Source organism: Nipponia nippon, unplaced genomic scaffold (assembly GCF_047370975.1).
Source record: "Nipponia nippon isolate SJK-2023a ecotype South Korea unplaced genomic scaffold, ASM4737097v1 scaffold_11, whole genome shotgun sequence".
NCBI classification, from domain to species: domain Eukaryota; kingdom Metazoa; phylum Chordata; class Aves; order Pelecaniformes; family Threskiornithidae; genus Nipponia; species Nipponia nippon.
Window position 1 is genome coordinate 6,775,415 of NW_028262302.1, and position 14,641 is coordinate 6,790,055.

At 41.9% G+C, this 14,641-nt stretch overlaps 1 protein-coding gene across 2 annotated transcripts in view; it reads right to left on the bottom strand.

The window, feature by feature from the left end:
• The window catches only part of ANGEL1 (angel homolog 1), a 92,210-nt gene that overhangs the window by 15,260 nt on the left and 62,309 nt on the right, over window positions 1–14,641 (bottom strand). For both annotated transcript variants that reach the window (XR_015702255.1, XR_015702254.1), the window contains one exon: window positions 9,437–9,578. The gene's annotated coding sequence lies outside the window, so the exon portion shown is untranslated. The remainder of the gene's footprint in view (window positions 1–9,436; window positions 9,579–14,641) is intronic.

The window sequence follows — 14,641 nt, forward strand, 5'->3', positions numbered from 1 at the left end:
AAGACTGTGACTTCAAAAGGCTCTTCCAGATTTCTGAGGATGTTTTAAATGCGGCATCAAAACAAGTATGCACAAAAGAAATTGGCAGGATGCAGTGGTATCCTGAGGGATGATGGTGACACAGGGCCGCACCCAAGTACTGTGTGTGGGCACATGAGAAACTTCCCAAGGAAGACACCCTATCTCGTTCAGCTTCTCTCCTTCCTGCCTGCCGCCAGGTAAGTAACCAAATACAAATGTAAGGCTGGAGCCGGAGTCTGCAGCACTCCCGTACCCCGGGCTCGATGGCTGCGACGCGACGGTGCAGGGAGCAGAGCAGCGTGAGCAGAGGTTGAACCACCGCCCGCGGAGGTGACAACCCCCCGCGCCCGGGCCATCAGCAGCTCCCGCGTCCCCCTCCGCAGCCCTGCCTCTAACCCGCCTCTCCGCAGGGTAACTGAGGCTGCGCCCGGGGACAGCCACGGAGGGAAGGCCCCCCTTCCCCCAGCTCTCCCGGGGAGGTGCAACAGCGGGCGTGCGGGGCGAACCGCGGGGCGAACCGCGCAGCCCGCCCCGCCCGCCGAGCCGAGCCGAGCCGAGCCGAGCCGAGCCGAGCCGAGCCGCCCCAACCGTGAGGTTTTGGTGCCCCTCTGTGGCCACGGCCTTGAACAGCAGGGTCCCGCCGCCCCGGCCCGCCGGGCGAGCGCTTTTGGCCCCGGGAGCTGCCTGCTTAGAGCAACTGTTTTGGACTCTCTCCGAGGAGCTTTAGAGACAGGGAGACCTCCCGTTTCCCCTCCTGAGCAGAAGTACGGAGCTGTAAGTTTGCTCTGTTATTTAGCAGAAAAGGCTTCAACAGCTCTGTCTCTTACGAAGGGTGATGAAAGCTCCCTGTCTCCGTTTGGCTCCTCCAAAGAGCCCTCCCACAGCAAACCCAGCAAAGGCAGCACGGGTTTTTTTGCCTGGGAGGCGGGAGGGAGGGGAGAGCATATCTTTGTGAATGGGAGGCATTTATTCATAAAAAAAGCAAGAGCCACCAGCCTGATTTCCTTCAAACCCCTCTTTAAACACACATAGGGGAAGAACTTGAGGGAAAGCAACATGTGCTCGTAAATTTTGCTGACTGAATAGCTGACTGAAAAGAGCTCCAGGCATTAAATGAGACAGTTCAAAGGGAGCTGGGGAAAAAAAAAGACACCGATGATCCATAGTCACTGGGAGCATACAGCCTGGAAGCAGTAAGACTGTCTGGAGAAAAGTGGAGCGCAGAAGAAAGGAAGAGGGGGCCCACGGTGCACTGCAGGCACCCCAAGTATAGGGGTACGGACATTTTGGTGTGAAGCAGAGGGACAGCCATCTATCTGCTGGGATTACTCCACTCATATTCACTGCTGGGACCTGCTATCAACTGTTTGGCGGTACAGACTTAAGAAGAGAGAAAAAATAAAGCCAAATTCAGCTAGTTGTATTATGACAATGCAAGAGGATGACCTGGCAGGTGACACAAAGCAAAGGAGAGTGCAGGCTGCATATTAAGAAAACCTGAGCAGGCTGTCTCCCTTGGTATGAATCAGTTTAAACCTCCTTATGAATGGCTGAAGATGAAGAAACGCTGGAGAAGAGAGTCCTGGGATGGTTTTATAAGACAGGGTTTTGCAGTATTTGTACCATTTGTCACCTGAATCCCTGTGCCCTAATTCTAATCTAATTTTTGGCCAAACCAAGACTTTTAACATGCAATGGGCTTCCAAAGTCTAATTCTCATGCTCTACAGGGAAGAAAAAAAAAAGCAGAATTAGCTTAGAAGAAAACACACTCACCTCCAGGCAGAAAGAATATAATGAAATTATGAACACCTACCTTCCAGCAATAGTAGGATGGAGACTACACTTTTACTGTTTTCAGAGTGGTATGTATACATGTAACCTACTTGGTACCTGCTCCTTTCATCGGCTAACAGTCACTGCTGCTGTCACAGAACATGTAGAATAAGCTACCGATATCAGCAGTTTAAACTTACGTTGGACTCTAAACTACAGCAGCTGAAGTGCAGAAGCATCTTCCCTTTTGGTTTGTTTTTTTTTTAAATAATTTGTTTAAAATTCAACTTGAAAAGAGCAAGCAGTACAGGTTCTCAATTGGCAGTTAAAGTCAAACCACTAAATACATATAATCCACCATCTAAACTTCTAGATTCATGGCTTGTTAAAACAAGAACCTTATTTTGACAACAGGAACCTTTTTTCTTAGTACAAGGAGATGTTTTGGTTTATTCAACTAGTTCAGTTCAAAGACTTGTTCACTGAAAGCTGAGAAACCAACTGGGAGCTGAAAAACCAGGAAAGCTTATTTTTCTTTTGCAAAACATTAAGAAAAATAAGGTGTGAGAGTGTAAATTAAGCTAGTTTAAAATACTGAAAGACATGAACAAACAGAAACAATCTGTTCAATTCCCTAAGTATAGATGGATTTTTTTTAGACTCAGATTTCAGTAAAAAATATTTTCTTAAGCTTTAAGTAAAACTACCTTCAACAGTCTGGATAGATAACTAATAAAAAAGTTTAAAGCTATTTGCGCATTGTAATTGAATTCCAATTTCAATCCAATTAGATCTTGACACAAATTAATCTTCTGATAAAAATGAACCCATGATTTTCTAGTATAATAAAATGTTAAAATTAGGATCCTAAATGTGTGCACATTAAACTACACCATTGCTTGATTCAAACTGGTACAGGTATAGTATATCCTCCTGGTCAGGAGTAGTATCATACTTAGCATACCAGCCTGTATGATTTTACCAAAAAAGAGGGCAATGGTGAACACCAAAATAAAATTAGTATTTCCTTAGCAATTTAAAATGCAGAATTGCATGACAAGATTAAAATAGATTCAAGATCACATTTCCTGTTTCTCGGTTAAAGTCTTTGATCTGAATCCATATACCCTTGCAAACTCCTGGAGTGGAAATAAAATTGGACAAAGAAATTGGATTTTAGCTATATTTGTTAATCCAAAGAACAAGAGAATGAATCTGGTGGATTATATTAATCTTTCTGGAGTTACATAGTACTCAACAGTGAGAAAATTCTTGACTTGCAATGGATTTTCAAACGCGTGCTCAGGAAAACAGAAGTTTAGTTAGAAAAGCAAATACAGAGGCCATCTCCCTTCCTTACTCCAGACAACTGAGAAATCTTATGAAGTACCAACATTCCTCTGGATTCCTGGCACATAGGAAAGACAAGGAAATATTTTTTGGCCTTAGCTGTATGCACATAAACACACTGGAAATTAAGCTTCTGCTACTTGATGGCCTGATCTGCCAGACTGCTACAGCTACAAAGGACTCCCTGAAATCACTTAAATGCACTTTTCAGATAGCTGGCATTTAAAAAGAAATCACGAAGAACATTAAAAATACCATCATACAACTTAAAAAGACATGATTTTGATTAAACAAAGAAAAAACCCATGAGGCACTGTATTTTTTCAAATCATACTGAAAATTTACAAATTCTACACTTCTAAGACTAGAACAGGACAGAGAACTTCCAGCTTCCAAAGATTTCTTGATTCTGAATGCTAAACTGTCAAACCTTTACTAGACAACAGACTGAGTGCTGCTATTTGTGCTCAGTTCAGGATTTAGCATTTTAGATCATAGATAGTGTTCTAATGAAAGGTTCAATACCTCATTTACAATCAGATGGAAATATTACTTTCAAGGAATTGTTGTTAGTTTTGTGTCCAAACTGTTATCTGTTAGCAGAAATCATTTTCATTTGTCCATAGACTCCAACAACAGTGAAAACACTTCCTAGCAAACATCCACCCTAACGAAGGCAGGGGACTTTGAGAATCAATTCAAGTAGTGGACATCTGAGCACGGAAAGTTTGATTTTTGACTGAAGGCATCAGTCTTACTAGTTTACTCATCTCATTCCCTAGTGTGCTTTATCTGCTCTAGAGAAAAAGCTGTGTTTTGAGTCTGTTGAAGTCAGCAAGCAGAAGCCCCATTACCTTCTTCAGGGCCTGCAGTCTATGCACTTTAAGACAGAGCACACAACACTGCTTTGTGGGATGCCAAGCACCCTGTCAGCACAAGGCCATAATTGCAGAAATAACACAAATCTCTCCTTGAGGTAGTTCTGAGACAAGAGTATCAATGTGCTAGAGAAACAATATCATACATTAGCTACTCTTCAGGCATACTGGACTTCATGTCGTTCTTTGTCCGAGTTCATGACAATGAAGTGTTTAGTTGCATTAGTTCGTGCCAGGCCTTATAGTGTCTCCAGCAGAGAGTGGCCCACCCTGGATTTCATCCCAGCTGAAACAAGGGGTGCACATCAGCTGAGAAAAACAGGCAATTTCTTCAGAGCCTGGCAGATTCAAGAAATGACTCCAAGGGCCCAGGCTTGGGGGAGCATACTCAAAAATTTTTTACGGATAGGGACGCCCGATCAAAATAGTTTGGAGATGACTGCTCTACAAAAACAGGCACTCAGTATCCCTCATTGGAGCCATTTACCTTTACTGCAGACAGTAAGATTCTTCACCTAGGGACCCCTTTGTCCATATTATCTATGTGCAAACACAAGCCGATGCTTAACAAAAACGTAGATACATTTGTTCGTGGTACTTTATTAGCAATTGCATTGACAGTGTGATTGCTGGGAGCTCTTCCCTGTCTTTTCTGAAGACTGATCTTATGTTGTTAGTCTTTAAGACTTTTTTCTCTCTCTTGATATTTTGTCCAAGTGAGTTGAAAAACTGACTAGATGTAGTGATATGCTCAGCTAATATCATCCTTCCAATCTACTGAATAATCTACTGTTTCCTTCCCTTATAACCCTCTCATTGTATAAGAGGGTTTATTTTCCTCCTGCTCTTTACCCCAATTCTGTATGTTTACAAGCCTCATCTTTTCACTACATGTTTCAGCAGCTCTTTCTTAATTTTAGGCTTAAAGTCTGTGAGCAAATTTCTGTTGGACATTTTATGCTCCTTTGCACTCTCTTCTCGCAGGGAGTGACTGATCCATCCAGTCTTAATTTGACAGGTCTGTAGGATTCTCTTGAGTCATTCACAGATTCCTTAGTACTTCCTCCCACTGTGTCATCACCAAATTTTTTTCAGTCCACATATTTTGATTTCTGTAAACCTGTTCCATTGGACTGATGACAGAACATTGATCTGTCAAGGAAATGACCCATAAGCAGTTTAAGAACAGTAGGGTTTGTCCTGTTGTACAAGGTGGAAGAGCTGCATCTACCCGAGAGAAATTTGTTGGTTATGATGAGTTGGAAGTTCAAGAATTGACTTTGCAGATACAGTTAGATTTGTTGAAAGGCCAGAAAGCTTCAGCTGTGGTCAGGTCTACTAACATTTTATGGGCTGCCTTTGGTGTGTGCTCTTCTGATTGATGTGCATTTGCTATTTCTCAGAAAGAACAGATACTCTCTTGGGGTGGTGGTTCTGGCTATAATCCATTTTGGACACCTGCCAGCTGCTATATTGGAGGAATTTTCTCTCTGAGGATTCAAGGAAGTGAACAGAACATGTATGACAACAAGAAATCATTTTTGTCCCTTATTACAATGCAGGAATCATCAAAAATAGGGCAGTCATTGCAAAAAGCCTTCCTGGGACAGATTCAGGCAATAATCTTGGGCTAGCATGGCCTTTCCTGAGGTCCTGGGAGGAGAACAAAAAGTATAGCTGGCCTGTCATTTCACTGACCATACTTTCCTCTCTGAAACCAAATCAATAATTACAGACTGATTAAATGCATTTGCAAACTGCCTATTTCGGAATTCAACTTGGGACATGACATAATTCTCAGATGGCAACATCCCACGAAGAAAAATAAAAATCAATGGATATGACCTTTCTGGCCTCTATTAAGGACACTTCCTAGCTGCATTCTGCATTTTAAATTTAATTTTGCAATAAAGTTAATTTTTTAATGGCAGTCCTTCTGAGACTATGGGGAATTATGGGACTGCTTTGCTTATTCTCCCTTGGGAATCTCAGACTGAGCTGCCATGTTCTAAATCATTTCTCACAGTCAGGCCCTATTAATCACCCAGGGCTTTGCACAGCTGGGCATCATATTCTCCATTGATGTTTCCATATATTTTTACAGAGCTTGAAAGATCAAGTGCTTTGAAAACTATGTGACAAGTCATCCTCTTCTTGTAGAAATCAACTCAGTTACGTATAAACTATAACAGCTTTCAGGGTAAGGGTCAGTATCTTCTGTGGTTCTGCAGTGACTGGACCCATGTGGCCATGGCTCATCCCTGTGGTTTCACCTCCTCTGCATGAGTAAGTAAATCAAAAGAATAACTAACACACACACACATGTTTCCACTTCACTGGATGTGTATAACCCAGCTGGAGCGGGGATGAGGAATTAGCTTTCTCTTCTAAAAACAAGCAGGAAACACAGCTTTAAAAATTGTTTAAAACACAGGTTGATAGGAATAGCAGCAAAGAAAAGGCTCCACAGATCCATTTCAGGATTCCAGGACAACCCAGCATCCTTCACATCCTGCCATGAAAGACCCACCACCAAGCTCCCTCTGCCTGCTCGATGCCAACTCCCCTTGGAAGGCATAGTACTGTAACATAAAGGAGACTTCCATACGTTCTCCTCTTCTGGTCTTAGAAGGCACAGATACTACTGAGCCTCAGAAATCAGCTCACCCTGTGACAGCAGCTGGTGAGATGTGGTATGTACTGAACAGCTGTACAACAGCCATATGCAGCCATGTTAAGACAAAGCTGTAGCTATGGCAGCACTGCTAGGGAATTAGAATGACTTCACGTGACCCCATATCTGCCCTTACGTCTCTCCTCAGTGAGAAGAAAATGGCCTGAAACACTCATCACATACTTGAGAGGTAGAAACCCTTCCTGATGATAATTTCTGTGTTTCCTTGCCCAGATTTTTCTTTTTCTTTTTGATGAGGGAAAAGAGAAGTATGAAAAATACTTATCTCTCTCTGTTATGTTCTCTTACAGATGAAGTAGCATGGACCGATAGATAAACAGCAGGATTTCCTCCTGGTTAGAAAGGTACAGGCTACCTTCCTTACTGAGGGAATATCAGCTGGTGCCTGCTTTACAAGGTTGCTAGTTTACAAGGATCTGCAAGGATGCATCCTGCACATCAGACAGCAGGTACCAATCTCTCTGGCCTCTTTGACTTAGGAAGGGAGATGTCCAGTTCACGTGCTGTGAAAGAGCTCAGTGCCTCTGGGCTGCTGGTAGGCTGGGAATGCAACACGAGAGAAACCACACAGCCTTGCATGCCACACATGGAATGAAGGAAACCCCCAGTCTTAGGCAGACTAACACCTCTGGGGAACAGCAGAACAGACCATTTAATATTGGCTTATCACAGTGAATGCACACTTGGAAAAAAGACAAACACTCAAGAGAGATCACAATTAAAACAAGACAATGCAAATTCTATCTGAAAATCAGAAGGGCCAAGCAACAGGAGAATGAGTCTTCCGTTTCTATCAGACAGTTATTTCCAAGCAGGCCTGGAAGATAAGACAGTCCAGAGCATTATGGATGAGACGATTTTTATGTTTTAGGTAATCAGCATCAGCCTGATCAAGGCATAAGATTAGATGCCAGTGACTTCTCAGCAACTACTGGGAGTAATCTCTACATGAAATGAATAGGCAGATTTTAGCACAGAACCAGGAAGGAAGGCAGAGGAAGTCCAAACATCCAACGCAGTTAGCAGACTGCCAAGATCCTGATGAATCATTCCAACTGCATCCCTCCATCGCTACAGATGGTATTTCTCCTGCTCAGGGCAGAAAAAAAATGGCTGTGTAGTGTGGGTATGCAGGGGTTATAATTCTCTGTTCCTGTAGCAAGTGGATGAATAGTAGATTAGGTGGGTTTCAAGGTTCCATACTCTAGTGTCCTCCACCTGTGTTTAATTTAATTTAAGAGGGGAATTGCCACATCCTGAACAACGTTGCAGTACGGAAAATTTGTTAAATAATAGTATTCAATTCTAAAATAGTGTAAGAGTCCCCTCTCTGTTTGGGATTCAATATCATTTCCATTGCCCTGTCTGTGGAGGTCACCTCCTTGTTATCAGTTCCTGCTAATTAAAAGATTAGGAGATCAGGAAAGTCACCCTGAGGAATCAGTTATTACTAGCACTAACAACAGCTGGCAAAGTGGCAGACATGTGACTAAATGTCCTAACCCCTTTCCCTTTACACAGCTTTCAAGTTTATCAGAAACTGCAAGGGACTGCACCCCATACTTAGCATGATCCTTTTTAGTTCTATGGCCTATGAAATTCATTTCCACTCTTCTGGTCAATTTGCTGCTACTTATGTTTCATCAAGAACTGCTTTCCAAATGACTGGTCTATGCAAGCCCACGTTTCCAGTAACAACCTTCATGCCCACTAAAATATTTATGATCTCAGTTCAATCTTCAGAGGCACATACACATGCACAATAAAGGCCACATCTCTCTAAGTGTTGGGTCACTGCTTGGCAGTAACATGTTACCCCATGACACATTTTTTCTTTGTTTTTTCAAGGCAGCACTAGCTACTGTATGCTAGACTTAATGGCTTCAGCATCACAATGGCAATGTTGTCTGTTCCTAGTGCCATAAAAGAGACCTCATGGGCCTCTGATTGTTTTAACACTTAGCATTGGAGAGGTCCTGGTCTGCTGATGCTATTGCTCCCTCATACTGAACAGTGCCTCCCCTATCTAGCCTTGCAATTGTTTCATTGATGGTATCACAGTAGGGAGCAATAGCCAGGGTTTAGACACGAATTAAGAGCTAGGACTCCTGAGGCCAAGCTCAAACACTTCACTTGGAGCAATGAGTACCCCTTGCATTTATAGGCTGTTCAATCATCCGAGGATCTGAGCCTCATCCTTTTCCTAACCAACTTTCCTCTCTGGATTTCCCAGTCACCTTGCCCAATTCAACATCCTACTCTGTGATTTTGTGAGCTTATTCCATGCAAAAAAATAGCCCCTGTGTTAAAGACTTCTCACAACATTAACCTTTCTTAAAAGTGCTTTGAGAGCCACGGGTAATAAGTACTATGAATTGCAAAATACATTATGGGTTATGGAATCATTTCCCCATGACTTAGTTCACAGTGAGCCTTCTCTCAGGCACCTACTGTAAAACACTCTTAGTCACAACCTATCTCAAAACAATTTCCAACATGAAACATCCTGTAATGTTTCATGTTTCCACCACACTCAGCCACAATTACAGAAACATTCTAGCAGTGACACATACGGCAAAAGAAAGCCGTTTTCCCTGCTAGACCATGAGCAGTAACTCCTAAAGCTCTCAGTGGCTATGAAAAGATTTCTGAAAACCACTTTCCAGGCAATGACTACCTTACACCAAGAGTCCTACTTGGGGACGAAGTTTACCAACCTGACATGAGAGGAGTTCCAAGAGCTCAAAATGGAACCACTTATAACAAAGCAGAGCTGAGCCTGCCCAGCCATCTTCTGGGAGACGTGAAACAGGGCAGCATCTTAAAACCTCCTGGTAGCCTCCTGAAATCTTCACCCTTCTGGGAGACATGAAATACAGTTAGAAGACCTACACAAAGCAACTTTGACAGCACGCATATAGTGCACACTCTAAACACTAAATTCTGGTTTTCTTAATCTTAAAGAAGATTAAGAAAATGCCTGAAGAGTCCTATCTTATAATCCAGTGATGTCCAAGATCAGATATGACATTGCAAGGTTATTTAATTCGAAGTCTGGATATTATAGGGGGTGAAATTTTACTGGTCAGCCAAGAAGATCTGCTGCAGGCTAAGCTCATCTTACAGCTACGCTCACAGCAGTGGGAAGAAAATTAAAAAGGATGCAAAAAGAATAATGGAAATATGCAGGCACTGCAGAAATAGATGGTGCCTTAGTGCAGGGAGCCTACCTTGAAACAACAGCAATAACAGCATAGCAACAAAATTGTGAGAGGCCCCAAAATGTTTCCTTCTGAGGAGTTTACCAAAGAGCCAAGAAGATGCTCTCATGGCAATAGAAAAATAATGAACAGTCTAGAGCAGGTAAGTGTGCTCCTGTCTATATTCTCATAAATTGAAAACAGAAAGGTTTCCATGGGAATTTAAAAAATAAATAATAATTAGAGTTCATAAATCCAAAGACAACTAAACCCTGCCCCTCCATTTTGCTACAAACTATCAGAAACATAAACAGCTTAGCACAATTATTTCTATCACTATCCAGGGTTGATTTTATTGTTCTCAATTTAAAGTTCTTTGAAACAACCAGACCTAAAGATGGCCAGGTTGTTCATCTTCCCCAAACTAAGAGGACTGGCTGACAGCCTTCTTGGTAGAAAGACTGGCAGTCTTCCATAATAAAGACTTTATGTCTGGATCCCTAAATTAATAGCTGCAGCCACTGAACCAAAAGAATTTTGTTCTAGTAAAAACTGTCAAGCTGATAACTCTGGAGACTGAGGTGTCTCATTTATTCACAGAACAATTAAATTATAGAAGGCACTGGGCAGATTCCTCCCAACTATGCCTTTCAGATGTTACTCCAATAATATCTCTGTTCTGAGGCATCTCTGCTGTGGTGAAGGTGGATTTTTTCATGGCTGCGGATGATCCTGGCAATGGAAAGTACAAATACCTGATTGCAGATGTGCAATGGGAGCATCTGTCTCAGCAGGAAAGACTGACATCCAAGACATTTTGCAAAAGCCAGAGAACAGGCAACAGATGGCAGCAATTTTCAGTCACCAGTCACTGCCTTGGACTCCTTTCTGGCTAACAAGTGTGAATGGCTCAATATTCTGACCAGTTCCCTCAAACTTTTACATTTATCTAAAGCTGAGAGAACTGCACATTTGGTGACAGTTGTTTTTTAAATTACCTAATAAAAATAGAGCTAGTAACAGCACTCAATTCCCATGAAGTTAAGTGGGAGAGCAAGGACGCTTAGCTGCTCACAGGCTCTGACCCTGCAACTTGTCCAGCGGCCAGAATGGTGACGTACATGCTCAGTTAAAAGGCCCAGGTTTTTCAGTGGGGTTCTGACTTTCTACCACAAGTCTGACAGAGGTACAAAGAGACCAACAACCAGATGATTCAGCCTCCAACAAAAATGCAGAAAATTCTTTATTCTTCATTTTGTGCACCTATAATTAGTGCTTCCTGTGCATGGAAACATACAAAAGCACATAAGCATATGAGCACTCCCTCTACCCAACGATAAAACTGACCTACTGCCTGAAGACCTACCCCCTCCCAAATCCACAGAGCAAGACAAAGAAACATTTAGGATTCCTGGCAACCTACTCCTTTCCCAGCACATGCTAAACAAAACCCTGCTCTCTAACAGGGAGAAAGGATGAATTAACATAACCACCTCTCCACACAGCAATTAGCAAATGAAATCAAAACAAAGGAAATGTCCTGCATTAATCTTTCCCTGCCAAAGAGCACCCGACTGCCATATAATCCACAGCAATTAGCCAAATAATGGGAGCGCAAGAGATTTATCTTGAAGCAGGAATTAGGGAGGGCACGATTAATGTACTGTACATCAAGAGTGCAGGCAAAAGCTGGTGATCCCTCAGTGCAGGGTTGTTTGAGGAAACTGCAAAGCTTAGTAGCCTGGAACCAGGTTGCAACACATACACCCCAATATTCCCCTTTAATGCATCCTAAATAAGTCTGATTGGCAGTCACTGTATATGGGAGGATCAGAGCTCATATCCAAACTTACAAAAACAAATCTTAGTGCTGCACCTAATAGCTTACCAATATCTTCTGTTAAGAGGGGCAATTGGCAGCAATAGTTAAAAAAAAATCTGGGGGCCTGCAAAAAAGGAGGCGGTAAACCAGTAGAGATATTGAAGGTATGTGCCAGCTCACAAGCAGGATCCACCCGCTCCGTCAGGCATGGTACTATTTACCAGGGAAGATATGAGCCAGAATTTGGGACACGTGGTCCCTTTTTAAAAGACAAAGCAGAGTAACACCAAACATCTCTTTCTTTTATTGTGCATACCTATGCTATCTCTTAAAAATCATCCTGCTGCTGTGTGGGATGCTGTGAAATAATTGGCAGATCTTATTTTCTAAATGTTGCATGGTCTTGCTTTGGGCTGCAGAACAGCTGCCACGTTCTAGCCAGAGGTGACTGCAGGTTATATATGTCTGTTCCTGAATAGTAGGGTTTTTTATAAGTTCATTGTATGAGGAGATTCCAGGATGCCAAGGAGTTTAGGTGGTATGGCCCGTCAGGATGGAAGGATCCAGAGAAGTACTAAGAGAACTGACACTGTTAATCACTATGTCCCCTCAGCTCTGCACACCGTGGGAGCTGAAGCCAAGAAAGCTCCAGGATAGCCTCTCCAAATGATACTGTTTTATGAGCTAAACTTGATGAGAAAGTGAAATCTCACATTCTGAGTATTTTCTTTCCCGCTATTTAGAACTTTTGAAATCACGATGTTCTGCTGCTTTACACTTTTGGTTCTCATATGTTGTTTTTCCTGCCCGTTTACCTCATTATTTTAGAGGGGATCTAGATAAAAAAAAAAAAAAAACACCAAACTGCAAAGCAACTGGGAATTTGAGAAGACCAAGCAGTACAAAGCTAGAAAAAATGCAAAGCCCAGGTAGGCAGATCCTCCACTAAAGGGCAGTTAGTGGATCAGGTAAGAGAAGTCTCAACATGCAAAATAGGTATATCTTGCCATTAGCTGAATATTTGTTAAATTAGAAGACGCGTTTTCCTTTCTTCAGTTTCCTTTCTCCTGAGTCACATGAAAACTGAATACCAAACATGGAACAGTTTACAGGGACACCACAAAGCTCTTACATTTGCATGAGAAATAGAGAGAGGAGAGAAAATGAAGAGCAAAAATTAACTGTCTGAAGATAAACAATCTTTGTTCTAAGCACCATTATTAGGCAACACAAGTCTAAAGGTCTGTGGTTATTTTAACAAAATTAACAAGTCAACAAAAGAGCAATACCCTTAAACGGTAGAAAGCCATTCACATCATGATAAACACAAAGGTTTTCTATCACCCAACAGGCTGGCACAGGAGAAGACATTTAAGGAGATTTACAAAGATGAAGACCTCTGCCATAAATATCTGTGCCAAAATTTTACTATGGGACAGTAAACGATTTATAGTCCTGTGACATTAAGTGTAACAGGACACAGGGTAGGAACTGGATTCAACAAAAGACTTCTTTCAAGGATATCTTCAACACTACAGAAAATGAGACTTTAACCAAGTGGAGTAGGAAGAGTCCAGACTCTGCATACTACTAAAATCAATACTGAAGTGGTGTGCAAATATCTTCTTGTCATCAACTTAAATATCAACTTACTAGGCAAGCTAACAGAGAATTGGCTTTGGACAACTGGTCTCATAGCTGTGGCTGTTACTGGGGCTTTTAGGTATTCAGACACCTCAAAAGGAATTCTGAGGGCTCTGTAATGAGATGTATTTCAAAATAATCAGATTTAGCCATAGATGAGAGCTTTACTCTACAGAAAGCTTGGTAACAGATTTAATGTTTCTCCGCTGAGAATACACGGCTTCACGGATTCCATCAACTGCCATACCACTGTATCTTGTCTGCTCCAGACCTATGTCTGATGTCTTCTCACACAGCAAACATAATAGAAATAAATATGGAAATTGAGACAGGGTGAACCCACAAGTCATTCCTGAGAAACCCTGGATGGACTCACATTTCTAAACCTATAATCTTGCAGTTGACTTGTTTCAATAGAGCAGAAAACTTGCTTCCAAAATCCAAAGTCTGTCCCCTAGTCTCGATGTATTGTACTTCTAATCAGAAAAAATAATGTACCTTTCTGACAAAAAATACTGCTTGTAAGTGAGAAAAAAAATAATCAATGTTCATCTAGAGGAGTTACTAAAATTTCACACAAGGGTTAAGAGCAATTTGAAAGACTTTACTCAGTAACTGTGTTTCTGTTTAGTTTTCTCTCCAGTTCTTCCTTAGATTTTATTCCTTCTCTTTCTCCTTCCTTTCTTTCCTGCCCACTCCCTCTATTCCTCTCCAGAAAATCTGAAAATCTTTTCTCTGTTATCCTGCCCTTTAAGCTTCACAAGGAGGACGTGTTCACTCCTGGAATATACTGTATAGATTTCCCCTATGTGCTTAGCATGCTCAAAAGTGGGGGAGTGAGATGGCAAAAGTAAAGAAAGTAAGAAACTAGCTCCAGTGAGGTAGTTACAGCTATACAACAACATGAAGCTTCAGCTCTCTTGAAGTTCTCACAGATTTAATCCTCATTTCCCTGGAGTTTCATCAGTTGACCCAGCAGGGTCACTTTGCCCCGGTTGTGGCAATCTGAGGTGGTTTCCCACAAAATCAGTTGAGCTGTTTCTCTAGCTCATGTGACAGTGCCTTTACCGTTGCTCCCATGGGTCTCTTTCCTTTTTTTGAACTGTTAATTTACTGTGCTTCATCAGTGTTTTTACAAAGAAATGATAGAACAGAACAGAGAACACCATTTCTGGTCTCCTCTTTCCAGCATACAGCAGTCATTTACCAGGCACTGAAGAGTAATGAATCTGGAACTGTTTGCTACTCTCCAACAG